Below are 26503 nucleotides of genomic sequence, written 5' to 3'. Positions count from 1 at the left end.
CCTCACCTGAGAAAAAATGTCCAGGCTCCTGTCATGATAACATAGACTTGAGGAAAATGTTTTAGTATTTGAGCTCTTTTCAATATTCAGAGGAAGGAAAATAATGAATTTGCCTTATCCTCAAAGGGAAAAGTTGGCAGCACACTAGCTATTCTGTGTGAAATCAAGCAGTTGAAGAAACACCATGTTCTGCTATTGGTTCAGTTTTGATAGAAGCTATGATTTTCAATAGTTATAGGAGACCAAAAATGCTCTGCTGACTTTGGAAGAAAATGAATTGATTCAGCTGTTCAATGAACAGCAGATGACTTGGCGAACTGCTTTTCTTTGCTCTGTATTCACGGATATCACTGTACTTTATCTGAGTTCTCTATATGGTGAAAAACAAGTGGCACTTTTCGCAGGTAGAACAATGAGTCCCTTTAGACTTTAACTTATTATCAGAGTTAAAAAGTATTACAATTCTAAAACTGAAACAACTCACTGTAGCCAAGTAATTTGACATAGTTTGGAAATAAAATGATAGATTTTTTTCCAATATGAAGTATTTAGACTGCAACCCCTAAATAGCAGTTATCATATTGATTCCTGGCCACATCTTGAGCAACAAGCCTAACCTTAGTTTTTGCTTTCATATAGGTTTCTTAACCTCCTTTTTATTCACATTTTTTATTTGCTTGATGAGATAACAGACTGGGAGACTGTGTGGTTTGGGTAGGACATTTCTGAAATTTGTGCTTTTAAAGGCATGCCTGGATCTGTCCAGGAATTTCATAATTATTTTTGCTAATGGTAAATGAAAACATGCCATGATAGATTTGGTTTCCTTCCAGAGATGCTAGCATGAATGCCTTCATTTCAAAAAGAAGATGATTAAACTGACCATAAAGCTTCAGTTTCAGATTCAATGTGGTGTCATAGCAAGAACATTCACTATTGGACAAATCATTTAATTTTCTATGTCATAGTTTTCTAATTTGTTAAGTGGACTCAAGAACCTTTTCTCAGTCTCCACAGATATTATAAAGAATAGGAGAAATTTGAATATATTTTATAACATATGAATTCTATTCAACTAAAATTATATACTTTATTAGTTTCTAAAATAGAGGTATTATTTTAGTACAGTTTCATCATTTTACATATAAAGAATCTGTGTTTTTTTAAAAAAAAACACTTTAAATATAGATCACCAACCAGTAAGGTACAAAAGTAGATCTAGAACCTGAGTGATTTGATCCTTACTCTAGAGATCTAAAAATACAGAATTATTCAGACTAGTGGAAACAAAACTAGAAGCAATATGTATAGTGCTCTAACATAGTTTTTGTATACCTTAGAAAAATCTACTTTCTGATTGATCAGTTCTGTGAGTGGAAAAGTTCTTAGAAGGAAGCATTTAATTGGAAGATAGTCAGTCATAAGAAAGTTAACATTCCACATTTCTTCAAAACTTCTACATACCGATTCTTGATGATTGAAGGTAATATGCTCAGTTATTGGTTTGGTTTAGTTTTTTGTTTTGTTTTGTTTTTCGAGACAGGGTTTCTCTGTATAGCCCTGGCTGTCCTGGAACTCACTCTGTAGACCAGGCTGGCCTCGAACTAAGAAATCTGCCTGCCTCTGCCTCCCAAGTGTTGGAATTAAAGGTGTGCGCCACCACTGCCCGGCTCATATGCTCAGTTCCTTTTCATCTGACAGGCTTTGAAATATTTGAGCATAGTTATTCTCTATCTCTACTTATTCTTTTTTCTTGGATATTTTCTTTATTTACATTTCAAATGATATCCCCTTTCCCAGTTTCCCCCTCCCAGAAAACCCCTATCCCACCCTCGCTCCCCCTGCTTCTATGAGGGTGTTCCTCCACCCACCCACCCACTCCCACCTCCCCACCCTTGATTCCCCTACACTGGGACATCTATCGAGCCTTCATAGGACTAAGGACCAATCCTCTCATTGATGCATGACAAGGCCATCCTCTGCTACATATGCAGCTGGAGCCATGCGTACTCCTTTGTTGATGGTTTAGTCCCTGGGAGTTCTGGGGGGTCTGGTTGGTTGATATTGTTGTTCTTCCTATGGGGCTGCAAACCCTTTTAACTCCTTCAGTCCTTTCTCTAACTCCTCTATTGGGGACCCCACGCTCAGTACAATGGTTGGCTGTGAGCATCCACCTCTGTATTTGTAAAGTTCTGGCAGGGCCTCTCAGGAGACAGCCATATCAGGCTCCTTTCAGCATGCACTTCTTAGCATCCACAATGTCTGGGTTTGGTGACTGTATATGGGATGGATTCCCAGGTGGGACAGTCTCTGTATGGCCTTTCCTTCAGTGTCTGCTCTACACTTTATCTACATATTTGCTCCTGTGAGTGTTTTGTTCTCCTTCTAAGAAGGATCGAAGCATCCACACTTTCTTCTTCCTTCTTTTCGGGCTTCATATGGTCTGTGAATTGTATCCTGGTTATTTGGAGCTTTTGGGCTCAAATCCACTTATCAGCGAGTGCATACCATGTGTGTTCTTTTGTGATTGGGTTACATCACTCAGGATATTTTCTAGTTCTATCCATTTGCCTAAGAGTTTCATGAAGTCATCGTTTTTAATAGCTTAGTAGTATTCCATTGTGTAAATGTGTAAACCACATTTTCTGTATCTATTCCTCTGTTGAAGGACATCTGGGTTCTTTCCAGCTCCTGGCTATTATAAATAAGGCTGCTTTGAACTCTACTTAAAATTCTTAGGCAAAGATAACTTAGTTTCTTTTAGCTGTTCCAATTTAAAAAGTGATAGCTTGCTTCTCACCTGACATGTGCCAGGTTTTATGCTACATGCTGAAAATGTTTAGGTGGATAAGATGCAATGCTTACTTTGAACAAAAGCAATAAAAAATCAATATGTGCTGTAACACCACTTAAGTATTGGTCTGAACAAGAACAAACTACAACCTGGAAAATATTGAGAAATAATCTTTGGTTCATTAATGAGTAATATTGATGAAAACAAGAATTGTTTGGAGGTGCTGGGCAGTGGTGGTGCACTCCTTTAATCCCTGTACTTGGGAGGCAGAGGCAGGCAGATTTCTGAGTTTGAGACCAGCCTGGTCTACAGAGTGAGTTTCAGGACAGCTAGAGCTATACAGAGAAACCCTGTCTCAAAAAACTGAAAAAAAAAAAGAATTGTTTGGGGCAATTTCATGTTGACCAGCAATTTTCAGTGGTGTGGTGACACTAAGCAGCAAGTCATAAGAGACACAGCAAGCTTCCCATGTGTTCATGTGTGTACATGTGAATGCCTGCATGTATGTATATACATATGTGTGCATGCACACACTCATCTGTGTGTGTTCCATCAAATTGTGAATTTAGAAACTGAATTCTCTTTATGGAAATTTCTATAGTGCAGATTAACATCCCACTTATTTTTGATCTAGAACAAAGGAAACATCAAGTGTGCTTTTCCTTATGGTCCTAAATCAAGCTTCCCTGGACCCTGTTCTTTTTCAGTTAGCTCTTTGTACCTGTGTGCAAGATTTTATATTAATTCTGATTTGAGTTTTTCACAATCAATTTTGTTTTAAATTATATTACTTATGTGTGTTTGTGTGTATATGTGTGTATGTGTGTGGTATTCTGAAAATATTGAGATATGATCTTTTGCTTCATCTAATGAGTAATATTGATGAAAATAAGGAATGTTTGGGGCAATTGTATGTTGATCAGCAATTTGCAGTGGTGCAGTGACACTAAGAAACCCACCAGACTAGGCACAGCAAGCTTTCCCGCTATGCATGCATGTACTTGTTTGTGTGTGCTGTATGTGCTTGATCATACCTACACTTGAATGCACATGTGGAGGTCAGAGTATTGGGTATCTTTGATTGTTCTCAACTTTATTTTTTTTTTTTGAGAGAGAGAGGATCTGTCACTGAAACTGGAGCTCAATGATTTGGGTAGACTAGTAGGCACCAAGCCCTGGGCATATTCCAATGTTTATCTCTCCAGAACTGTGATTAGTGTGTGTGTGTGTGTGTGTGTGTGTGTGTGTGTGTGTGTGTGTCTTGCCTGACCTTTTGTGATTTTTTTTTTTTACATAGGTGCTCAGAATCTCAACTCAGGTTCTTCTGATTGTACAGCAAACACTTTTCTCACCAAGCCATCACATGGACAGTGTCTCATATAGGCAAGACTGGCCCCCAAACTCACTGTGTAGTGGGTAGTGAACTTGAACTTCTGACTTCTTCCCTATGCTTACATTGCATTATATCCTGTTTTATTGTGGTGTTGGGAATCAGACCCAAGGCCTTGTTCCTGTTAGGTGCCCACTCTTTCAACTGAACTACATCTCCAGGTTTTCCTGTTCGATTTTATTCAGTGTTTCTGTCAGAGATCTTTTTTATCTCCATTCTCTCCTTGAATATATTTATTAGCTCTTGCTTCATGCTTTCTATGCCTTTTAAATGCTGTGATAACAGTAATTATATTTGGGTCAAAATTCCCTAAGTTTTCAAAGGATACTACAGGGCTAAATGCATCAACTGCTATTTTGGTAGTGTTTTCCCCATCAGCTCTTGGGAAAAAAGACTTCATGTTTATTTGGAGTGATGGGGATATTTGAAATCCGGGAAAATCAAGTAGCTGTTTCTGAAAACTTTTATTATAAATCAGAGTGATGGCTATATTTCAGAGTACGACCTTTGAATCCTCATCCTTCTACTAGTTTACTTTCTAAAAAGTCAATTTCCTCAGCTCTGCCATTGCTTCATTTTCAACTAGTGTATCTGACAATGTACAAATCATAAACAAATGATCGCTTAAATTGTTCACATATACCCATGAGTTTATCAAGTAATTATACCTGTATGGGTAAAATGAGAGTCAGTATAGAAATGACGAAACTTGAAGCCGTCTGGCCTTTGTCAATAGAGTTAACCATAAAGACATGTTTTATTAGCACAAAGCATGAAGGGATATTGTAAAGATGAAGGCCAGTTACTCCCTTAAATTCTACCACGTGAGTTACAATTTGTGCAGACACTACACAGAGCCCAACTTTCCCCATCACCTTGGAATGGAAACTTTTGGAGCTTGAAGGGTCTCTGGAGAATATCTAATCCAACTACCTCAATGTTTAGGGCACCACATGAGAAAACTATTTGGTTGAAGTTGTGGTTTTTCAGACAAGTCAAACAGTTTTCTGAACCCAACATAGCCCTATTTGATTAGCTTTATATTTTTATCATATTCATAAATTTTATAACTACTGGCTAGAAATCACTTGGGTCAGGTAACCTTACTTTGAATAATATTGGTCTTATGACAGAAGACAGACAGAGTGGCTTGAAGACTCACTGAAAAGTCCTTGTGTGCTGCATGTTACAAAAAGGTTAAAAGAAATGAGCAAGAATTATAATGGAAGTCTGCTTCAGTTTCTGCTTGTTACATGTACTTTGGTTTTGTAAACCAACTAGGCATACCATGCATAATTGAATCCCAAGAAAGTAGATTCTCTATGCTTAGGAAACCAGCTTTTTCTTTTCTTTTCCTTTGAACAGAGGAAAGAAAGCTGAATTTGTTTCTGAAGACATCAGTTCACTGAGTTAGAGAGACTTTCAAGCACTACCCAAACAATCTTTACTTATATACTGGAGTGGTGTATAGTCTGAAGTCTATAAGGATGGGCAACTCATAGCCTGTTTTTACCAGCTACAGTATGTGGGTTGATTTACTAGTCACTGCTGTTCCTTGGTGAAGGCCTACCTCAGCAATGTTTTCGCTCTAGATCCCTAGAGTTGATTGTCTCTTCTTTTGGCCCTGGCCTGCAAGAGTTGATAGTTATAAATATTCTTTCTTGTATATCTTATCCAAATATGTTCACAGGTTATCAATCTGCTTTAATCTGAACAAATAGGCAGAGCCTTTGTTGGGCTTGTAAAGATAAAGAACCCTTTGCTTCATATGTCCAGAGACATTTATTCACATGGGCGTAGTTTCCTCATCATGATCTGGTGTACATTTTGTACTCCTTCAATACTAGTAAATAGGTGAGAAAGTATAGACAGACAGTAGATGATTTGTCCAAAGATACCCAACTTGTTAGTGGTAGAGCTAGTATTCACATTCAGGTCTGTTTGATCTTAATGTGTAATTTCTCAAAATCAACCTGTTGGCTTTACTTTGGAGATATTTATAAAATGTGACATTGCAACTATAGCTTCTACATTTTGGTAGTAGATGAAAGAAAAGAAGTAAGAGTCCCATAAGCTTGTTGAAAGACAAATGAAGAGCTGGAGAGATGGCTTAGTGGTTAAGAGCACTGACTGCTCTTCCAGAGGTCCTGAGTTCAATTCCTAGCAACCACATGGTGGCTCACACCCATCTGTAATGGGATCTGATGCCCTCTTCTGGTGTGTCTGAAGACATCTACAGTGTACTCTATACATAAAATAAATAAATCTTAAAAATTAAGACAAATGAAATAGAAAGGGCACAGGTTCTTGAGACCTTGATTAGAATCCAAACTCTGCCGGTTACTAGCCATTACTGCTAGTCATTTACCTACTTGGAACCTGATTTTTCTTAGCCGTAAACTGACAATAAATATATTTACATCACTGAATTATAATAAATACTAAGAGTTTTTAAGTTTTGGGAAGATCAATGATAAACTTTGAGAACTATAAATGTGCATGTTATTATTTTTCATGTAATTTTGTTTTAACAATTTGAGAGATAGACTGAATATAGGATGTAGAATCTGCCTAGCAGAGTTTACTCTGCATTAAGATTCCATGTACATTTTACAAAAAAGCCATTTTTTTCTCGCCTGTCAATTATTGCTTGGGTACAGAAATTTGGGGACTTTACAATAATTTGAAGAAATAAAGTTTTTGCTATGAACATGGCATTATGTGGGATTCAGAGAAGTGCATGGTCTAGAGAAGAATAGTATGGGCAATTTATATGGTCCTATTGCATCCTGTTCATTTCTACAACACTTGGTGAGTAGGTCTAGTATTACAGGCATTCTACTATTACTGAATGTGGTTAAGTTAGAAAATTAAGAAAAGAGACATATGAGATCTTAGCTCCTGTTTCATAGACTTCTATAGTCTAGGTTGTTAGAGAAAAGTACCTTAACAGAGGTCTGGAGTTAAAGAGATGGCTTCGTGATTAAGATCACCTGCTGCTCATCCAGGGGACCCCAGTTCAGTTCCTAGCACCTATGACAGAAGATTACAACAGCCTGTAACTTCAGCTCTATGAAATCCGATGCTTTTTTCCTCTGCACACACACACCTGCACTCACAAGGGCACGTACCCACACATAAGAACACATGTACACATAACTAAAGATAAAATAAATCCTTTGAAAATGAGATGTGTGTGTATAGGGCAATAGGATACCAGAAAAGCAAATGATCTCTTGTTGCAAGGAGTGAGTGAATATAGTGTTATGAAATATAAAGCAGCAGCTGCAGAAGTAAGTGGGTGCCTGGCGGGCCCATGCCAAGGTGTCCCCTTGAGAAATCACACCATGTGACAGACCTGATAAAAGGGACGTTTATTGTGGCGGAAGGGAAGAGAATGGGGACCTAGAAAAAGGGTGTAGGCAGAGAAAGGTGAAGCAGGGGGCAGAGGACAGAAAGAGAGGCTTCCAGGAACACTTAGGAACAGAGAGGGAAAGAGAGTAGAAGAAGGGGGGCTGGGAGAGTGAGCAGTTCTCTTTATATGCTGCTACACGTGGCTCACACCTGGCAGACAATGGTTGTTGCTAGGTCTCTGTTGGGAGGAGTCAAGTGGAATTGTCTGTAGGCCAACGCCAACGCATAGAAGGCAGAATTTCTAGAATTTCGGGGGAATCCTACTGATTTGAAAATAAGATAGGAGGTAATTTTTAATATTCTTTCTAAAACTAATATAACTTTTTTTCTGTTGAAACACACGCACACACACACACACACATATACATTACCTACTTACTTACCTACATACATACATACATACATACATACACACATACACATATGGGCCAAATTGTCTACATTTAAATCTGGATTTAACCACTGTAACTACTACTATTATCTATTTTGTGACTTGAGTCTTCATCTTGCAAATGGGGTAATGACAGTGCATTTCATGGGATTAAATGAGATAAATGCACATAAAGCACTTATTATGGTGCCTGGCACACATCAACTGTTCTAAAAAAAAAATCTTAGCTGTTATTATATTATCATCCTCATCATCCTTACTATGGTTTTGGTACTCATTCTGCTGACTTATTTAGCCTTCCTATCGTCTCTCTGTGCAGTAGTCATGAATCACTGTTTAAAGAAAACTGCTCTAGTGTAACAGGAGGGGAATAAGCTGAATGCGGAGACAAGAGAGGTTTCCTAGTTTCTTTAGCAAAATGTCAGCAATGACCAGTATGTGGAGTCTCATTTGTACTCTTTGAAACTCAATTTAATTCCACATTTGGCATGCAGGACATGCTCAGTACATTATTGTAAATAATTTTCTGAACAAAAATCATTCGAGTTTTATTGCTTCCTATTGAAGGGGGTGTTTAAAAATGCCAGATTTGCTCAAATATGAGCTTCACTTTTCTGAAGTGATTCTCCACATTCTTACAGTAAAAATTCCTCAGCAATCCTTTGAACCTAGACTGAAACAGCATAAAATGAAAACATTTAAGTTAACCTCTCTGCCTTTCCAACTGAAATGGGAGATTCAAAGGATTACACATCTCAGTTTGACTTTTTGAATCTCTCATTTCTACAGCAGTTCATTTGAAAGATGGAAGGCATAACATAACTTCATATTTCCATTGATTACTTAGTCGCTCACTAGTGTAAACAGCCAAGGGTTCTAGTTTGAAAACCTTCTGTCTCTGTTCTCTGTTTAGAGGTTATGCAGAAAACGTATAAGCACCAGAGCAACTTGTTTGTTCTTAGAGAATGGCCAAAGGAACATGGCCAGTGAAAAGGATCAATCTCATGTCTTAATATGGTACAGTCAAAGGGAATTTTCTGTCATCCAAACAAAGGAAGACAGCAAACACTCCTATTTTTTTCTTTCTTGGTTCTCCCCAAACAGAGGCATCCTTGCTAGTGTTTAGAAACAGATGCAAGGAAATGCAATTGCTATTGATTATAAACTTAACGGGAAAATTATAAACAGGAAAATTCAGGAGGTCTGGATTACTTCACTATCCTCATCACCTGACCCCACGTCTCTCCGAGTTAAAGGCATTTGCTAGCTAATTCATACATGGACAAATGTGTTTACCATGCAATGCTTCGCTGGAACACATCTCAGTTGTGGCATGAGAGGTGAAAATAGGAGGGAAAGTAGAAGGGAAGGGAAGGAGCCCACAGAGAAGGATTGAGAGTGCTGATATAAAACTTGGCTGGCTTCCACTATTTAATAGAGGGCTTGCAGTGGAGAGGCTAATTAATTGCTCTGGTATTGCCTGTGAGCATCTGAACAGAAGAGCGGGCAGCAATGAAGTGAAAGATCTAATAACGTGCATACTCTCCAAACACAAGCAAACCTTTCAGTTTAATTTCTAACCCATTAGACTTTCCAGCATCCCTTTAGAGCATGTTGCTTACAAATCTGAAGTGCTTTATTTTTTTTTCTCTCTCTCTTTCTGTTTCCAACACGGTCTAGCAGTGATTGCCTTATGACACTTCAACATTTTTCCCTTCTCATTTCCTCTCATCTTAAGTCACTTTAATTCTAAGCAGGATTTAAGACTCCAATTTTCATGTGTCACAACAAACAGTGAAAATTCTTTTCTTTCTGGCTTATGGAAAATTGTTGACTTGGACAACACTAATGCTTTCCAGCTGTGGTAACTATTCATGTGCTAAACGAAGGATGTTGATACAAATGAGGCTAGGGTATCCTTTCCCCAAAGCTGTTGGCCTGGATTTGCAGGAACAAGCAAATGACTAGGCTGTTAACCTGCAGTTTTGCCTTTGTCTCCATATAGACCTATTTTTTTTTCTTTTGCTGGGGGAAAGATAAAGGTGAGAATAATGTATAAAACATGACTCTATAACATTTGCAATCTGGTTACACATCTTGCCATCACTTACCTCTCTTTTTATAGTTGTGGATTTATTTCCTATCCTCTTGGGTTTTGGGGCAGCTGTAGGTACCACTTTCTATAAAGGCAATTGACCTAGCATATGTCTGAAACTCTTTCAACATACCTCATTAGCTTCATATTATTTTATTCTTTGCCAAAATGTTCTGCTTTAACAAAGATTGATGTTCAAGGCTGAACTGTAATGTTCCGGTTCTATCTCTTCACTTTTCCCAGGGTGGGCCCTAGGCCAACTTGTAAAAACAGCACAGTTGGGGCTTAGTCCAGCCTTTCCTTTAAGGTCCACAATGATCTCATACTCTCCACATTTTCTTGCTCTATTATCAAGATGGTCTTTCTGTAAAGAATATAAGAAACTGACATGCTCTGAGATGTAACAAAGGAGAAAATCTTGCTGGGTTATCTCTTGTAAGAATGGATTTACATTTTCTCAGAGGCCTAAGCCTTAAGTAAGGAGAATGACTTGCTAATGCTACAGCTTCTATTTGGGGAGGATTTTTCACCCCCACTCCCACCCCTGGAAGGCATTGGCAGGTTTCTTAATATGTGTACACAAAGGACTACTTCCAACTGCTGTGTGCTCTGTTCCTTTCATTTGTGTTGAACCTAATTTCTGACTTTTAGTTGTAACTTGTTAGGCTTTGGTTTTGGTTTCTCTGTGTGTCCCTTTCAGGAAGTGCAGGATAATTTTTTTTTTAACTTGGCTGGATGAGACTGGAAGAGAAACGATAGTAAGATTGCCTGACTTGGAATCAGGGGTCTGCCTTTGGACAAAGTACTCAGTCTCTCTGTATCCAAGTCTCTCCACCTGTAAAACTGAGATTAAATAATCTACCTCATAGGCAAAAAAATAAAATAAAATTACGTAAAATGTCTATAAGCATAATCAATATTATATTAGTGATATTAATTATTTTGTTATGTTCTAACATTACATTTTCATATATTAGAAGAATTAAACATTCTGGTGCACAGAGCCTTTTAGATTTTTTTTTTTTCTGAGACAGGATTTCTCTATGTAGCCCTGGCTGTCCTGGAACTCACTCTGTAGACCGGGCTGGCCTCGAACTCAGAGATCCACCTGCCTCTGCCTCCCAAGTGCTGGGATTAAAGGCCAGTACTGCCCAGCCAAGAGCCTTTTATAGAGAAAAGCAAATACTCCTGTATCCTGTGTTCTTTTCCAGCCACTCAAGCCCAGGGTCATTGCTATTTCTTTTGTCCTTTGGTTTTTTAGAAATGTCAAGCCCCTTATCAATTTTGTACCTTTCCTTATTCTGAATTCCAAGAAACTTGTGTCACCATTTTTTTCTTTTAGGTCTTTCTCCGCCGGCCTTATTTAAAATTCTTATTAATTTCTCTGGTTCATGTGATAGTAGAGCACCATTGCTGACTCTTGACCTTATTAGTTATTTTAACTAGGAACTCTTGGATCAGCATCCTTAAGTACATAACAGTAATGTTTCTTCTGTTTCTGTCATTGATCAGTAATTAAACAACTGAAGACAGGTTCCTGATTGCATCATTGTTCTAAGAGAAACAAGAAGTCTTGGAATTATACCTGGAAGGCATATTGTTTGGAATGTAGTCAGTGTAATCACTTATCCCAATGGTGTGACCTGTACGTTCCTAAAAGGACTTACTGCTTTGTCAGAGCCCATTTCTTTCTAAAAAGCTTTTAATAGATTTTGTTTGAATCTTACTGTAGTCAGGAGTCTCTGAAGTTTTCATGAGGAGGAACTATTTTTCATTTCATTGAAGACATGTGCTAACTGAGTAAGGAAAAAAGAAATTCAAGTAGGAAATTATGTTACTATTAAACATAAAACTTCCTAATAAAAAGTGTCTCTGTGTGTGTGTGTGTGTGTGTGTGTGTGTGTGTGTGTGTGTGTGTGTGTGTGTGTTTTATACTGGGATCCTAAGAGAACATCAAAGAGGGTTCCATGGCAGAGGTAACCTGGTTAGAGTTGTATTTGTACAACTTGGGATTTGATATCCATGCCCCACAGAGTGCTAGTATGCCATTTGTAGCATTGGTGTTGGAGAATGTTAGCTAAACTTCTCTACTCCAAAGAAATATTTAATGTGTGAGGTGACAGAATTAACTTCTCACGCCATTTCTATGTCATTGGACAGGATGTTCATCTAAACAAGGGGTCATTTTTTTTGTTGGCAAAAATGGAACCATCACTAAAAGCTGGAAACTAGCAGTTGGAAAATCTGTACATGGAAAAACAAATGACCGTGGGCAGCAGAAATTAGTTACCTTGGCAGATACCAGACATGTCCCATACACATTCAAGACATACTTACTGTGAAACTCCAGCTTGTCCTAAGCAAAGCCATATGTTCATTATGAAAGACAAGGAAAGTTAAACAACATTTTGAAACTTAGAATCGTAATCAAGAATGGATATCAAATGTTTCCTGAGCATGAATAACAGTTGAATGAAAATATATACATAGAAAATATTGACAAAGTGAAAAAACTCAGACAATACATTTCTTAACATAATTATCATATACATACGCGTGCATCACCAAGGCATCAAAATGATATCCCAAGACAAGGAGGATTAGTTTAATGCACTAAAAATGTATTCCATGAAAACAAACATTTATATTTTTTCCATTTATGATAATCTATTTACACTATTGCTGAAACAACTACACAAGTTTTAAATGAAGTTAGACAATTGTAATTTAATTCATATTTTAGACAGTACATGAAAGGCTGTGTGGAAAAGTATTAAGAAATCTGTAAAATTACCAAACCATGAACATATAACTTTCCCTTATAAAAGTCTCTGAAAAAGTAGTAATAACAAAAAATACAAATATCAAATGAGAAATTTGGATTTAGTACTTTCACTGACTTTTATTTTTAAAAGGAAATCCTTTTATAAGATGGAGGAAATGTGCTTTTTCTCTGTAGTTCTTAAAAACAAAGCCATATCCATGATATATAAAATATAAGACTTTGAAAGATGAACAGAAACAGTAGACCAACTAGGGACTTCTGAAACTATATGATGCTGGGTTCCCTGTTTGATTTTGGACTCATTTATGTCAGACTTGTAGAAACAGGTGAGTTAGAAATGACAATATGGAGAGATTAAAAAAAATAAACCTCAGATAAAATTTGCTTTTTCTAGCCAAGGACTAACAAAGGGACACGTTTTTAAATCTGGACAGTTTGAAATATATTCCTTCTATTCTCATCAAACATCAGTAAATAACTAAACCAAATAGAAAAGAACACAGCATTTTAAGCCTGGTGGGTGCTTAAGTTTATCTACCTGTGACTTTGTAATGAGGATCCCTGATGCTAATGATGTCAGAATAATTCAAGTAAGAATCCAAGATTTCCCCCATTGCAAGACAAATGTCTCCTGCTGCAGTATAAGTGAGACCACTTGCAGAACCTAGTCTGTCACTCTCACACATGGCAGCACAAAACATTCATCTACTTCCCTGCTGGGCTATTGTCATGTAAGGCAGAATAAAGAGTTAAATTCTTCATAATTGGCCAACAATAATGTTCTTTTCATCCCCACTCTTCATTGTGTGGTCAGTTGAGACTATATATAGAGTCAGTATACCCACACTCTCCAAGCAGTTAAGAGGATTCATACTACTTCTGTACAAAAAACTTAAATGACTTTCACTTGACATTATTAATATATATACCCCATGAACTAGGAGGGGGTATTCTTTTTTTTTTTTTTTTTTTAAGCCTTTTTTTTTTCTTTTTATTTCAGCCACGGGATGATGCATGCTACAGAGTAACCTTTACTTTCCCCCACTTGGTTTTTTTTTTTTTTAAAATACCACCATTTCCAATCCCAAAAGAACATGGCACTTGTTTGTTTCTTCCCCTTCTCATTCATTCCAGACTTTCAAGTGTTTTCTTCAATACTGAGGCTTTCTCCTGCAGCTCTGGTCTGTTGTCTGGGTATTCTTAATTATGTGTATGTCTGTGTAGGAGTATGTGTATATGCATGCAGGTGTCTATTGTGGGATCCTCTGGGTCTGTAGTGGCAGTCAGGTGTTATCAGCTTGATTCATGTCCTGGGAGCTTAACTTAAGAATACTGACTTAGAGATGACACTGCTAAGATAAAACACTGTGACCAAAAGCAACTTGGGGAGGAAAGGGTTTATTTCATCTTACACTTTGTAGTCTATCATCTATCCAGGGAAGCCAGAGCAGGAACTTAAGGTAGAAACTGATACAGAGACCATGGAAGGATGCTGTTCACTGTCTTGCTCTCCATGGCTTACTTAACCTGATGTCTTATCAACTCAGGACCACCTGCTCAAGGGTGATATTATTTATCATCTGGGAATTCTCATATTAATCCAGACAATACCCTGCAGATTTGCTTACAAGCGAATCTTATCACACCATTTTCTTAATTAAGATCTCTTGTCAGATATGTCTAGGTTTGTGTCAACTTGAAAAAACCAAACAGCACACACAGCAAGTCCTCTTAACCACTGAGTACCTTTCCAGTTCCTAAAATTAAATATGCAAATAAGATCCAAAAAAGTCTTAAAATACAAAAAGGTTCAATTCTCAATCAATAGTCCCTTTTAGTATGACAGCTACTAAGTTTTCTAAGTGAATGAAAATATATAAGGACCATCAAAATGACTGAGATGTTAAAAATATCTGATGATAGTTTTGAAACAGTTATGGGGAAACACTGGGGAAAGCCGAAGGGGTTTGGAACCCTATAGGAGGAACAACAATATCAACCAACCAGTCTCCCCAGAGCTCCCAGGGACTAAACCACCAACCAAAGAATACACATAGAGGGACCCATGGCTCCAGCTGCATATATAGCAGAGGATAGACTTATCTGGCATCAATGGGAGGGGAAACCCTTGGTCCTGTGAAGGCTTGATGCCCCAACATAGGGGGATGCTAGGGCAGTGAGGTGGGAGGAGGGTAGGTGAGGGAGCACACTCATAGAAGCAGAGTGGAGGGGGGATGGGATAGGGGGGTTGTGGAGGGGAAACCAGGAAAGGGGATAACATTTGAAATGTAAATAAAGAAAGTAACCAATAAAAAGATTAAAAGAAAAAAAGAAAAAGAAAGATGAGACATAAAATTATCCATCACAGTCTTTAACTGTTAGAGTTTTAAATAATATTGCATGCTATCATTAAAAGGCTCTTAAAGCTTTAAGAGAGAGAGAGAGAGAGAGAGAGAGAGAGAGAGAGAGAGAGAGAGAGAGGAAACAGTTATGGCCAAAATGTTTCAATGAACAGTTAAAAATACATAAGCCATAAAAAGTAGAAAGTCTCATTAAATAGATAATATAAAGAAGAATAAAATAGAATGTCACATCTATAATACAACCTGTATTCCATAGCTGAAGAAACATATTAGGAGAGGGAAGAAAAGATTATAAGAGTCAGGGGACCAGGATATGTGCTGCAGCTAGTGCCCTCCAAACAAATAAACAAATAAATAAACAAACAAATGAAGAAGACGAGAAGTTGAGTGGGATAGAGAGAAAAGTGTAGATTTGGGAAAAGTTGGGGGAGGAGTGAGTGGAGGATGATTATGATCAAAATACATGGCACAAAATTCTCAAAGAATCAATAAACTTATATAAAAAGAATAAAAATTAAAATATTAGAATTGAAAATAACTGAAATAACTTCAACAAATGGATTTGAAACCACAATGCAGGAGACAGAGGAATTCATCGGAACATTAGAAATTATTCAAGTTGAACAGCGAGAAAATATACCAGAATTATGAGAAATGGCTTACAGTGATCTCAGCATTGACTCATGGAGTTAAAGAAAAAGAGAGAAAAGAGTAGAGTTGAAAGAGGATCAAATCGTTATTGGCTGCAAACTTCCTATAGTTGAAGTAAAAGATAAAACCCAATAGTTAGTGAGTTGACCATATTCTAAGCAGGTCCACAAAAACCAAAAGAAATCCATGTCCAGAGATGACATAATTAAACTTGTGAAAACTAAGAACAAAGGAGAATCTTATAATCAGTCAGAGAAAAAAAAATATGTTCTCTGATGCCTACTATTAAGAAACCTGTAAAACCACCAAAACACCGAAACGTAAATTTTTCCTATAAAAACCTCTTAACAAAAGAAAAACATTGTAAAATCACAAACATCAAATCAGAAATTTAGATTTTGTGCTTTCCCTGACTCTCCTATTTTTTTCATTTTTTGAGACAGGGTTTCTCTGTGTAGCCCTGAAGGCTGTCCTGAAACTCACTCTGTAGACCAGGCTGGCTTGGAACTCAGAAATTTGCCTACCTCTGCATCCCAAGTGCTCAGCTTAAAGGCATGCACCACTATTGCCTGAAGACTCTCCTATTTTTAAAAACAAAACATTTACAACAAAATAGGGAAATCTCCTTTTGTTCTATGTCTTCTTCAAGAAAAAAACAAGAATCTTATTGTATCTTTTCTTCAAAAAGCCTGGAAGCAATATATAAAATACATAAAAGAAGTCTTTGAGCCGGGCGTGGTGGCGCACGCCTTTAATCCCAGCACTCGAGAGGCAGAGGCAGGCGGACTTCTGAGTTCGAGGCCAGCCTGGTCTACAAAGTGAGTGCCAGGACAGCCAGGGCTACACAGAGAAACCCTGTCTCGAAAAACCAAAAAAAAAAAAAAAAAAAAAAAGTCTTTGAAGCAACAGTTGATTTCTTATCAGAAATATCTTTAAATGCTAAAAGGAAAATTATAAGCCCAGAAATCTACAGGCAGCTGAAATTTCCTTCAGTGATGATGGGAGGTCAAGACATTTTTGGATGAAGACAAACTATGCAGAAAGACGATGATTCTCTAGGTCTTCTTGTATTCAGCTCCCTTTTCTGAAATATTCCTTGAACCTTGGAGAGGTTGATAAAAGTGTCATGTTCTTAACACTTAAATGTCTACAACACTCACCATTCACTGGAAAAAGAAACATCTTTGACCAAAGCTCAGAGCAGCACTAATGTATTGTTATAAGCTTAAGTATTTAAAAGGCACTTTGATAGTAGATTCCTCCTATGGCTTATGATCTCCATAACTAAGGCTCTTAATAAGGTTTAGTGATTAGGCATAAATTCCTTTTTGTGAAACAGGCTTCAGCTTCCAATCTTATCTGAAAGTGGTGAGTTTTCCCCATAATAGTCATGCCACAATTGCACCATTAGGCACATATCACTTGCACGTTGTTATTGTGACTTGGGTATGACATGGATCTTGCACTTATGAACTCACTGCAACTGTACTCATCTGCATAAGATTTGTTCAAGAATGGGCCCATCAACATCCTAGATGGGGAGGGTCTTATGGAAATCCCACCTTGCTCTGTGAGACTATTTAAAGCTAATTGTTGTTCGAGGAGATGTCATTTCCTTCTGTAGTGATGCCACTGTGAAGTTAACCATGCTCACATAAATTAACTCTCATCCATGTTCATGCAAGTAACCCTAATTAAAAATCAGTGCATCACAAAAAGACATTAAATTTGGGGGGAAACTTGTTTGTGTGAGAAAAGGTTTCAGTGTGTGAAAGAGGAACATAAAAAAGGGCACTGGGAATTGAATTTGACCAAACTATTTTTTTTTTAATTTTGAGAAAAAATTTAAATTAAATTTCAATTAATTTAAGAGTTAATAAAGGAGGATCTTTGAAATACTAAGAAAAAGAACAGGTAAAATTAAAATGTTGATCATATAACAGGCTTTTCCTCTCCTAGATTTCATGAATATGTTTGACAGTTAAATATAGCACTCTGTTGCTATGCTCATATTCCAATAGTATACTATATGCATATAGAGGAAATATTTTATCAAACTATAGTGTGAGTAATAGCATAATATTAAAGATATATTGCCCACACACTTCATTGAAGTGCCAGTAGACTTAAATGAAGTTGTTATGTAAGACTTAGAATAATAATAAAGAAACATGAAAGAAACACACACTAAAATGAATGAAAATGATCTCTGAAAATGTTCAAGAAACAATACTAATTCTTTTTTTTTTTTAAGGGAATAAATGTTTGTTTTCTCACTATGCTAAAATGCTACTGCCTCACTGTAAAAACAGTAGCAGCCAATGCAGCACATGGTGGACACTTTTCTGTACTTCACAGGCATTTCCAGTGGGAAGATACATTAAGTCTTTTGACCTAAATCCAGGAATGGGTGTAAGTGAGTTACAATATTACTTAAGACTCACATTGTTATCCTGGAATATTGGATTTTTGTAACCATTGGCATGCAACTTGCTATGTAGATCAGGCTGACCTTGAACTTACACATATCCATCTTCTGAGTCTTTGGATTCAAGGGTGGTATGTCACTATACCCAGGCTTCTAACCACTTTTCCTTATAGATAATTTTATGAATTATGAACACCAGAGCCTAGCCCCTAGTCTAATTCCCTAACCTAGGATATTTAGTGTTTATATGAACTGTCTTACTCAGGGTTTCTATTCCTGCACAAACATAATGACCAAGAAGCAAGTTGGGGAGGAAAGGGTTTATTCGGTTTACATATCCATACTGCTGTTCATCACCAAGGAAGTCAGGACTGGAACTCAATCAGGTCAGAAAGCAGGAGATGATGAAGAGGCCATGGAGGGATATTCCTTACTGGCTTGCTTGCTTGCTTCCCCTGGCTTGCTCAGCCTGCTCTCTTATAGAACCCAAGACTACAAACCCAGAGTTGGCACCACCCACAAGGGGACCTCCCCGCTTGATTACTAATTGGGAAAATGCCTTACAGCTGGATCTCATGGAGGCATTTGCCCAACTGAAGCTCCTTTCTCTGTGATAACTCCAGCCTATGTCAAGTTGACACACAAAACCAGCCAGTACATGGACCCATTAGGAAGTTGAGGAATTTTCCTCATTTGAGAGTAGTCTCTTTTCCATCAGTATTGAGAAAAGTTGTTTCAAGTCTTCTATCTACCACTAATTTAAAACAACCAAGCTAGAGCAAGTCATTTTGCATTGTTTTCTTTGGGGAGTGCCAATTTCAGCCCTCAATGGATTTCATATTTATGTCTTCCGTGTCTTTACTCATTAGTTCATTCAGCTCTGAAGGGTCACTGTTATCCTGATCAGCCAACCGTTTCCATAACAGGATTTGTCAACGAGCACCACGTTTGCTGTAAGTACTTCACTGACTTCAGTTACTGCTCATGACAGGAGAATTCACTGGAAATGTTCATGTTCTCCAAAAATATCAAACTCCATCTAACTGCAAAGTAGGTTTGTGTGTGGCTCCCAGGAACACAGCTGGGAGTGCACCAGGACAGTGGGCAGGCTACAGACTGTGGCCCAAAAGCCACACCTAACATCACGATCCAGGAGTTTCAAGGTCCCAAATTCTCTAAAGATATTAAAAATAGAGGGAATTCTTACACCTGTATCAACAAAGCCAACATAACTAATAACAGGGAAAGATAAGGCCAGAACAACAAAAACAAATATATGCCAATATGTTTTATGAACAGACACAAAATTCTTGAACAAGATACTAGTGACTAAACACTAGTAATTAAAAATATTATTCACAGTGTTTCAGGACTTCATCCCAAGGGTATAAGATTGATCAAAGACATACAAATAATTTAATAATGAAATACCATATCAACAAAGAAACCTAATGTCCTCTCAATTGAAACAGAAAAAGAGTTCAACTGCATTCAACATCCTTTTGTGATAGCAATGCTAAAAACCAGGCTGACAAAGTCCATACCTCAACATAATAAAGACTATCTATATTAAGCCAATGACTAACATTATATCGAATGGGGAAATGTTGAAAATTGTTTCTCTTTAAAATCTGGAATTTGAAAAAGATACCCACTTTCACCACTGTTGTCAACACAGTTCTGGAAATCTTAGGCAGAGCAATCACTCAAGAGAAACAAATAATATTGTAAAAGTCAGATTTTTAGTGTTTGCTGAAGACATGATCTCATATGTAGAAAACCACAGAAAGTCCATAAAAATTATTAGACCTAAAAAACAAACTCAGCAAAAATATTTTAGAATATAAAATCAACATACAAAGCATACTACTAATAAAGACCGTGTTGCTTAACTAATAGGGAATGAACTGAAACAAATGTCGAACAAATATGTAGCACTATTCACAATAGCCAAGATATACTGCACTGATATATTGTAACTATCCATCAACTAATGAGTGAATAAAGAAAGTGTATATACCTACGATGAAATATTGCTAAGCCATAAAATGTAAAATAGCATAATTTATGACAATATGGGTGGAACTGCAAGTCATAATCTAAACTGAAGTAAGCCAGGTATAAAATGATAAGTACTCCATGACCTCACCCAGTGTGAAATCCAAAGAGTTGATGTCATAGAGTTTGAGATTAAAATAGTAGCCTAGGAGAAAGAAAGGGTAGAGAGGCTGGGCAGTGGTGGTGCACACCTTTAATTCCAGCACTAGGGAAGCAGAGGCACGTGGATTTCTGAGTTGGAGGCCAGCCTGGTCTACAGAGTGAGTTCCAGGACAGCCAGAGCTACACAGAGAAACCGTGTCTCAAACAAACAAACAAACAAACAAACAAACAAACGGAGAAAGGGTAGAGAAGAAGAAAGATAGGAAGGGTGAATTCATGGATACAAAATTACAGCTAAATAGAATCAAGTTTTGTTGTGCTATTGTACAGCAGGGTTAACTATAGATAATGATAGTTTTCTGTGTATTTCAACTAGTCCATTTCCTTAACCACTTGGGCCACCTCAACAGAACATTCACATGCATTTCAAAAAAGTTAGAGAGATTGTGAACGTTTTCACAATGAAGAATTGGTAACTATTTGAGGGAAAAATATGCTTAACCTGATTTAAGCATTTTGCAATATACACATATATCAAAATATTATATGGTACCTTATAAATGTATATACTTTTATATTTTGAAATTAACTAGAATTAGTTTAATTTATATTAGAGGAAAAGATGAATTAGCTGTGTATTCTAAAAATAATCATGCATTATCTTAAATTTAGATGTGATGGTCCAAGTTACCAAAATACAGTACTTATTGACTCACATATTAGTTATTTAGCCTAACTAGACAGTTTCCCAAACATTGTATAGTTTGGGAAATGAGACACAAAAATGTTTTAAGATTTTCTTGCTTAGGAAGGGACACAATGAGGCAACTATGGCTATAACTGATTCAACCCTTTAAGGAAATGTTGAACTTAATTACTCCTTGTTGTTCCATCTTTTTGGTTAGTTTAACTCTTTTGCAAGCCCTTTAAAATAAAACATTGAGTTTTCAAGAGCCACTTGTTATTTGTCTCCCTGTCCCAGGCATAAAAGAGTAGCTAATATTTATGTAAATTTCAACACCAAAACTAAATTTTTTTTCTTTCTTTCTTTTTTTTTTTTTTAAGACAGGGTTTCTATGTGAAGTCCTGACTGTCCTGGAACTCACTCTGTAGACCAGGCTGGCCTCCAACTCAGAAAGCCTCTGCCTCCCAAGTGCTGGGATTAAAGGTGTGTGCCACCACTACCCAGCCCAAAATTAAATTTTAATAACTCCTGCAAAGTATGTCATGAAATATGTTAAGAATTCTTTGGAAGACATAATACCTGGTGTTCTGCTCTAAAATAGAAACCTTCCTATTCTTTGCCTTATTGCCGTTTACCTAAAAATAAATGTATATATAATTTTGTATTTCATAGTCTTAAATTTTCACTAAAACTGAAGGGAAAACCTAATTTCCTAGACTATCCAAATGTGTCTAGAATTTTTAGATTAAATATACTCCTTTGGTGCCCATTTCAGAAAGTCTCTAAAATTAGAAAGGTAAAGCATAGACAATTTGAATTATTAGTACATTATACTAAGTAATGTTATAGCTTTTAAATCAATTTTCCATCTTGAGCCAAACATCATTCAAGCCAGAATTCCTATACTGCAGTATATTCTCCATTGAGACAAGTTGTAGAATTACTGTTATTTCCAACCTCTATTTCTTTTTAAATTAGCATGCAAGGTATTATCATGGAATGTTTGAGCAAATTATGTTTTAGTGATTCTGCTTTCTCCTGGTCCTCACTATATTTTCCCAAGATTTCAGACCATTACCATCCTCTTGAATATTAACCCATGCCATACAAATGGCATCAGCTTGGTTCCTAGCAGACACATAACTCTTTGATCCTGCTATTCTACAAAATGATATTTTATTGACAAAAACCTGTGCTAAGGGTATGTTTAATTTCATGAAACTTAATAATTGTTATGAAGTTTCTTGACTGGATATTTATCCTGCATGAGATTTCTTGAGAGAATTTATTTTAGGTCAGCTGGTTTTGCCTTTCCAAAATGATCTATAAGAACGACTATTTTACCTTTAAAATTGCTTAAAAAGCAACATTTTTGTTTTATTTCGAAACACCAAATTATATTAACTTGATATCAGCTGGAAGAAGATTCATCCAGTCAGTTTTCTCACAATACCTTCACTTATAGAGGTCTATATTTCCTTTGTTACAACATTTATAGGTAGACGCACACAAATGCACATGAGCTCTCATGCTTGCACATACACATTGGGATTTTATTCAGCCACAAAGAGTGAAATGACTTCATATTCTCAAAAATGAAATTACTGGATTATATTAAATGAAATAAGCCTAATTTAGACAAATATTGCATGTTTTCTCTCATTTTATGGATCATATGTTTTATATGTATCCATGAAATGAGATATATGTGTACAATTGACATGAAAGCAGTAATAAAGCTGTCTTGGGGAAGGAAAGGCACTAGTGGGATGGGGAGAAGTAGAAAGGGAAAATATGAGAGTGAAAATGGCTAAATGCTTGAAAGAAAATGCCTATGAATCTTGATATTTATTATTATTAAGGGAATATAAGCCAGAAAAGGGGGGATACAAACTGAATATTAGGCAGAGAAAACTCCAGAACAGTGCTTCCAAATTCTTTCTACAGATGCTGCCATTCTCAGCTCTTGAATATATTTTACCACTTAGTCTTCAAGTATACCATGTAATTTCACAAAATATACATATTCAAAGATGTTCAACTGCCATTGGGTTTTCTTCACATCTTAATGCAATATTAAGATTTTGGAGTTGTTTGGATATTTTGATAATTTCTCTAGGCAATAGCAATTCATAGTAATATTTCTCTTTTTTTCATATTTTTATTGGGTATTTATTTCAATTACATTTCCAATGCTATCCCAAAAGTCCCCCACACGCTCCCCGACCCACTCCCCTACCCGCCCACTCCCACTTCTTGGCCCTGGCGTTCCTCTGTACTGAGGCATATAAAGTTGGCGTTCCTCTGTACTGAGGCATATAAAGTTTGCATGACCAATGGGCCTCTCTTTCCACTGATGGCCAACTAGGCCATCTTCTGATTCATATGCAGCTAGATACACGAGCTCTGGGGGAGAGGGGCGTATTGGTTAGTTCATATTGCTGTTCCACCTATAGGATTGCAGATCCCTTCAGCTCCTTGAGTACTTTCCCTAGCTCTTCCATTGGGGCCCCTGTGTTCCATCCAATAGCTGACTGTGAGCATCCACTTCCGTGTTTGCCAGGCCCCGGCATAGTCTCACAAGAGACAGCCATATCTGGGTCCTTTTAGCAAAATCTTGCTAGTGTATGCAATGGTGTCAGCGTTTGGAAGCTGATTATGGGATGGATCCCCGGATATGGCAATTTCTAGATGGTCCATCTTTTCGTCTCAGCTCCAAACTTTGTCTCTGTAACTCCTTCCATGGGTGTTTTGTTCCCAATTCTAAGAAGGGGCAAAGTGTCCACACTTTGGTCTTTGTTCTTCTTGAGTTTCATGCGTTTAGCAAATTATATCTTATATCTTGGGTAGTAACATTTCTTAACAACAAAGAGATCAATAATATTGTGAACCTGAAGTTATCACCCAGCCTTTGGTTTGTGAGGCCCTACCCATTTGTACAAGTCATAGGAATAATCTGAACAATTTATAGAGAATAATTTTCAATAACATTCAGCAGTATTTAAAAAATTAAGTTGCTCAATTGGATTGCATATTAATTAAGGAGGTGCATATACCATCAACTTGATAATCATTTCACAAGGAAAACTTGTTAACATCTTAACAATATCACATACTTTCTTCCCACATGGGACAGTATTTACCTACTTAACATGAAGTACTTGATAATTTGTTATTCCATTTCCTATGAGTGTGCTACATGAGGAATTCAATTTTAAGATTTTAAACTGTCATCGGTAAAGATATGACTTCTTTATGCATTTTGAGTGCTGCTGTTGAAATCACATCACTGAATACAATATCAGCACTTTATGACCATTTTAGTGCAATCCCAGGCAGCCAAGGTTGTTTGTATCTTACTGTGTAGGTCCTTGCCATGAGTCAATATGCTAAATAAGCCACATTGGACTTTCAGCTCTTATAGTTTTAAAATACATTGAGAGATCTACCATATTTGTCCAGGTCTGAGTCCTAGCTATTTTTGTGCATCACATTTTATATTTTGAGGTTCACTTAAATTTGGAGTGAAAGAGGTGATAAAAATTAATTAAATGGTGCTTGGAGGTAAATATGTTCTTTACAGGCATAATATATAATGGCATAACTGAAAATTTTCATTACAAAAACATACTAAGTTGGTTTCTTCATGGGTTGAATGAAGAAGAAAAAGGATATGGGATTCAGCCAAAGATCTAATATGCACACTTGCTCTTGAAAGTGTTCAGCCTCATTTTTATATTTCAAAACCATTTTCATTCTTGAGAAAATCATAAAGTCAAGACTACCCTTTTAAATGCCCTCCCTACATTACTTTCAATGTTGTTAATGTCGTTTGTTTCCCTCAAGACTATATATTTGCTACATTTCCCCGACTAAAAAAGGTTCATCAATTTCTGATACCAGCTTCTGTTAAGGATGTGCCCTCCCAAGTGTATAAAAACCTATACACACCAGGAAGGTTCTGTAGAATGGTCTTCACTGAACTACGAGTAGATTTGGAGGTTCAAAAATCTGTTTCCTGCCTCTCTTCTTATACATACACACAGCCATACACACAGTAATGCAAAGTAAATTATATTGCTTCTCTTCACTTCCATTTTCATTTTTCCTCCTTTTTGTCATGGGAGGAATTAGTAGGAATCAGAATCTTCATAGATTTTTAAGTAACTTTAATTTTTTATCTATAGTCTACTAGAAAACTTGCAAACATAAAAAGTTAGTCAGTTTTATCATAACAGTACAGAAATAAAAATGTAGGTACGCTTCATCTCAAAATACTTTCCAGCAAACACTATGTTATTCTAAGGCTAAAAATCTTGTCATTTAAAAAAATTTATGTAGTATCTAAAATTAATTGTTTATATTTGTAGTTCTTGGTAAATATTTAAAATATTCATAGTATTCAATAGAGGTATAAAGTGAAACCTCAGTGAGAAAGCTTAACTTTGTAAAAAACTTCATTTCTGCAGAGGGCATTCATAAAACAAGAACATGTAGCCCCAAGAAGTATCTAATTGCAAAGTAGAAGTTAATGCATTAGATTTTTGAGAAGGCATTAACTCAGAAACTAAAGTAATATGGTTCTTGTAAAATAAACAACTGGCTCTGTTTATAATTGAGTTACTAAGAATATACTGTATTTAGATGGAATAAAAATACAGGAAGCTGATTAGGAAAATGGGTTAGCCTGGAGAGAAAGTTCCAGGCTAATCTTAGTAACCTGCAAATGAGGATGAATATCACTTTCCTTTGCTGAAAATACATCTAGAAGTTTAATTTAATTTACATTATTGTGTGTATATGACATGTATGTGAGTGCGATGTGTTTCAGATTATACAGACATTAACTTATATGGGAAGAGTTACAGTAAACAGAGATCCCTAATCTCCAAAGCAAGCTTTTAGAGCAAAAGAGGAGATCATCACCCTGCAGAATCAAATTGTCACATACAGTCAGCTATGTATTTGGGACAGCACATATTCATTTACAACACAATATGAATATACTTTGTCACTGTGACACTCCAGATATGACCAATGAGAGTGCTTTCTTTTACCTCTTCCAGAGTCTGATTCTAACCTCTCATGATGATTTCAAAGTTGATATTTTATCTAAAGGTCACGAAGAAGAACAAAAAACATCTATCCAAGATGTATGTGAACTGGCAAGAATATGGCAACAAATGGTCAGTTATCTAGGGCTGCCTCTTCTTCATACTGAAACTATGTTTTATTGTTCATATTATAGAATAATATATTGACTTACTTATTCTTAAGGAAGAAGCATCAGTCTCCAAATTTATACAATATTCTTAAGACTTTACCCAGTCATTGATTCACCTATGTA

This window comes from Mus caroli, unplaced genomic scaffold (assembly GCF_978045245.1).
Source record: "Mus caroli unplaced genomic scaffold, Mus_caroli_1 scaffold_5, whole genome shotgun sequence".
Lineage (NCBI taxonomy): Eukaryota > Metazoa > Chordata > Mammalia > Rodentia > Muridae > Mus > Mus caroli.
This window is presented reverse-complemented; position numbering follows the sequence as displayed.